A 4,832-nucleotide genomic window follows, 5' to 3' on the forward strand; every position below is an offset into this window, starting at 1 on the left:
TCCCCCTCTCTCATTCCCCCTGCTCTGCATTTCCCCCTTTCATTCCCCTGCTCTGGCGTTTCCCCCTCTCCATTCCCCCCTGCTTTGGCATTTCCCCCTCTCATTTCTCCTGCTCTGGTGTTTTCCCCCGTTTTCCCCTGCTCTGGGATTTACTCCTGCTCATTCCCCCTGCTTCTGGCGTTTCCCCTCTCATTCCCCCCGCTCTGGCGTTTCCCCCTCTCCTTCCCCCTGCTTAGGCGTTTCCCCCTCTCATTCCCCCCTGCTTTGCGTTTCCCCCTCTTATTCCCCTGCTCTGGCGTTCCCCCTCTCATTCCCCCTGCCTGGCGTTTCCCCTCTCATGTCCCCCTGCTCTGGCGTTTCTCTCCCCTTTTATTCTCGCCTGCTCTTGCGTTCCCCCCTCTGATTCCCCCTGCTCTGGCGTTTCCCACCTCTCATTCCCCCTGCTCTGGCGTTTCCCACCTCTCATTCCCCCTGCTCTGGCGTTTCCCACCTCTCATTCCCCCTGCCTCGGCGGTTCCCACCTCTCATTCCCCCCGCTCTGGCGTTTCTCCCCTCTCATTCCCCCTGCTCTTGCAGATCTACCACCCAGTGAGTTGCCCGACGTTGTGTTTCTTTGCCCCGGGCCATCTGACAACCCTAATTGTTGAACCCCTGCAGACATGCGAGTGACATTGTTTTTCTTATATAACTCTCGATAAGAAAGCTAATAGGCAGATTTCACAAAATGTAAAAAAAATAAAACAAAATAAAAAAATGCTTTTAACCCTCATGTTGTCTTTGGGTCATATGTGACCCGTTTTCATTTTTTTTTAAATCACAAAAAAATGGGCCGTCAAAATAAGAGCTGAAAATGTCAACATTAAAAATATCAAATAACATCAAAAAGTGACAAAAATGACGGAAAAAGCGATAGTAGTGTTTCGTGGTTGACGGGAAGACAACACAAGGGTTAAAATCTGATGTTTTTCCCCTGAGCTCAGCAGGAGTCCTCAGGTGCAGTTTGGAAAGCATCTGACCGACATTTTCCATTTATTTCATGTACTTCCACCGCAGCTTTAAGGCATTTTAAAACCATTAAAACAGCCGGCGTCGCGTGCAGGTTGCCAGTCGGGTAATTACAACAGGGATAACCAAATGTATCCGCTTCTTTTTTTTTTTTAGTTTTAAGCTGAATCTGAACTGCCAATTAGCCGCGTACATGCTGTGGTTAAAGTGTTAATACATACTCTTTAACGTCAGAATTTCAGAGTGCTTTAAGGTGTCATCCCTGTAAAAAGCGACCGGGTTAGCAGACGTTTGGTGTTTCTTCGCCCCCAACGTCGCCTTCCAGGCAGCGCGGCGTTAGGGTTAGCTGCCTGGAAGGCGACGTTGAGGGTAAAAAACACCGACAGGTTAGCACCGTTTAAAGTAGCTTTGCCGAAGTCAGGTCTCTGTTTTTATTGTTGTTTTTCCGGGTTTTTTTAGGGCACCCGTCTCGCCTCAAAATCTCACGTAAAAAAAAAAAACTGTATGCATAAAGATTTTTGTTTTGGGGTTGTTGTTGTTGTTGTTGTTTTTTTAATAATGAAGAGTTATTTTTGGACTCATTGGTATAAAAGTTTTAACTAAACAGAACAAGAGTTGATATTTTTGATAGGACGACACAGGCTTCAGTCATTCAGCAGGTTCCTTAAAGCACCGAGAGGAAGAAGAAGAAAAACCACTTTTCGCAGTTAATTCCACAAAAAAACCCAAATCTATCATTTTGTCTTAAGGTGGAAAATATATAATCCCAAGATGCAATGCCTGAAGATTGTGTAGGTGTAAAAAATAAAAAAAATAAAAGCAGCTTTACACCAGCCGTCTCAACTCATGTTAACTTTTTTTAGTTTTCTTTACATGTTGAAATCAAAATGTCTCGATGCTCAGAGACGAGATATTTGATATTTAGTGGCCGTTGCTCAGTAATAAATAAATCTATTGGAGCAAGTTTCATTGTTTCCTCACATAAAACAAGTAGATCTCAACATTTAATTTAACCCTCTGCGTTTAGTTGCTGAACATCATGTTGTTACGAAGAAGTCAACTGTCAATTGAAAATGTTCAATGTTTTTGTCGCTTTCTTAATACGTGCATGTCCTATACCGCAAATTCAAAATATACAGTAAATCACTGTAAATGACATGTTAATACCCATAATGTAACGTTTATTACAGTGATTAACCGGAAAAGAAAATTATGGTGTTTTACTGAGCATTTTGTGGTAAGCAACTGTAGAAATTACAGCAAAGTAGAGTTTTATGTAATTTCTACAGTTGCTTTCCACAAAATGCTCAGTAAAACACCATAATTTTCTTTTCCGGTTAATCACTGTAATAGACATTGCATTACGGGTATTAACATTTCATTTACAGTGATTTATTGTATATTTTGAATTTGGGTTGTTATACAGTGGGGTTCGAAAGTTTTGGTCACCCCAGGTAAAAATTTGTATTAATGTGCATAAAGAAGCCAAGAAAAGATGGAAAAATCTCCATCAAATGAAAGATAAGACATTTGTACAATATGTCACAAAAAGTTAGATTTTATTTCTATCATTTATACTTTAAAAATAACAGAAAACTAAAAATTGGTGTCTGCAAAAGTTTGGGACCACTACACAATTTATAGCATGCACACAAAAAAATGCCCCCTGTAATTTAACATAGGGGGGTGTATACTTATGCCCCTGTAATTTAACATAGGGGGGTGTGTACTTATGCCCCTGTATTTTAACATGGGGGGTGTATACTTATCCCACCCTGTATTTTAACATAGGGGGGTGTATACTTATGTCCCGGTATTTTAACATAGGGGGGGTGTACTTATGTCCTGTATTTTAACATAGGGGGGTTTACTTATGTTCCCTGTATTTAACATAGGGGGGTGTATACTTATGTCCCTGTATTTTAACATAGGGGGGTGTTTATTATGTCCCTGTATTTAACATAGGGGGGTGTATACTTATGTCCTGTATTTTAACATGGGGGGGTTTACTTGATGCCCTGTATGTTAACATAGGGGGGTGTATTATGCCCCTGTATTTAACATAGGGGGGTGTTTAATACTTGGCCCCTGTATTTTACATAGGGGGGGGTATACTTCTGCCCCTGTATTTTAACATAGGGGGGTGTATACTTATGCCCCTGTATTTTAACAAGGGGGGTGTGTAACTATGCCCCCTGTATTTTAACATAGAGGGGTGTAGTACTGTATGCCCCTTGTATTTTAAACCTCATGTTGTCCCCATGTTGTCCTCATGTTGTCCTATATCAGTGTTCTTTTAATTTCCCCAAAATAACATGATTGATCCCAACGCTCTTGCCAAGTACAAATCTCTACTTTCATTAATTTGGGTCTATTTCAATTTTATAGCATGTAAAACAAAGTGAAGTGTTGTTGAAATAGTATGAGTAAAAGTTGACATATTCCAGTCTGTGATTTCATCAAATCCTTCCTTTAATTTTAGTCTAATATATTCCTAATTTGCGGCTTTCTAACCACAAACATTAGGTATAATTTCCTATAAATGAGGTTTATTGACCATAAATTCCCCCCAAAAAAACTGTAAAACTGAAGTTAATAGTCTTGAAAAAGTCAAAAAAGTGACAAACTTTAAAAAAAAATCTAATTCTAAAAACATTAGAAAAAGGGACAAAAATGTGAGAAAAACGTAAGAATATCAATAAAAAGCCAAATCAAAAGGGTTGACTTCTTTGATGGAAAGACAACACAAGGGTTTAAGGAAAAACATTTATTTATTTATTTACATTATTCATTCACAAAGAAAATCGGTGTCCTTTAAAGGTTGGATTTTCCTAATTTTTTTTTTATTTAATAAAGGCATTAAGATCAACTTCCAAAAGATGTTATTGTATTCCTCTTTTTAATCAACTTTTAATAAACTTATGCAAACTTATACTAATGAAAGTGCCCTCAGACCTCATAAGGTTAATGTAAACACACGATGGTGGGGGGGGTGCAAATAACCCCCGAACAAACATGGAGAGTTTCTGTTCAGCTGATTGATCTCGACAAAGTACACGCCACGTTATTTTCCTCATCCGAACTTTGGATCCATGGAATAAGAGTTTATTCTCTCAAAACAACTTCCCACGACGCCGTTAAGATGATCTATTTATCCAGAAGCACAGGCTTTTATTTTGGTGAGCCTTTGGTATCTGGGGCCTAATCATCAGGTTCTGAACAGCTTGTGTATTTAAAGAATAAAAGGCTTTTATGAGACTAATTTATTGGTTTTGTAATCTGTGTACTTTCTTTCATTAATTTAAACCAGGCCAGATTTTTTTTCTTTTCTATTTTCAAAATAAGACGAAGAAATCCTTCATATCTCCACGTTCTTTTGCTTGAGTTTTGGAAGAACCGTTTTAAAGGTACTTTTCAGTTAATTTATACTACACATCAGAGGGAAATATTGTACTTTTTACTCTATTTATTCAATAACTTCAGTTGCCTTGCAGATTTAAAACAAAAAACAAAATATAATCAACATGTAAATTATGTTTTATTACCAATGCATAATATTAATTTGAACATTTCAGTATGTGACGATGAACTCAAACCCACGATCCACTTCTCTCAGGAGGTTTTTAACAGAACGAGCTGCAGACAAACGACTGGAAAATATTCCTTTATTTCTATAAACAGATGAAGATACTTTTGTACTTTTACTTTGTCGAATGTTGTGATTTAAATTTCTTCGTTAATGTTTCTTTCTGTTGAAAAATCACACGGTGACGCAACAAAGAGCTGCAGCTGAAGGGTGAAATTCCACCTGTGTGTGTGTGTGTGTG

At 38.5% G+C, this 4,832-nt stretch overlaps 1 long non-coding RNA gene across 1 annotated transcript; it reads left to right on the top strand.

Moving 5' to 3' along the window:
• Positions 1–346: 346 nt before the first annotated feature.
• Positions 347–1,840, top strand: LOC116686203 (uncharacterized). Its single transcript, XR_004331179.1, has 2 exons — positions 347–1,284; positions 1,392–1,840. It is a non-coding gene; the product is annotated as an uncharacterized LOC116686203 (long non-coding RNA).
• Positions 1,841–4,832: the final 2,992 nt, after the last annotated feature.

The sequence above is a fragment of the Etheostoma spectabile genome, unplaced genomic scaffold (assembly GCF_008692095.1).
Source record: "Etheostoma spectabile isolate EspeVRDwgs_2016 unplaced genomic scaffold, UIUC_Espe_1.0 scaffold325, whole genome shotgun sequence".
Classification (NCBI taxonomy): domain Eukaryota; kingdom Metazoa; phylum Chordata; class Actinopteri; order Perciformes; family Percidae; genus Etheostoma; species Etheostoma spectabile.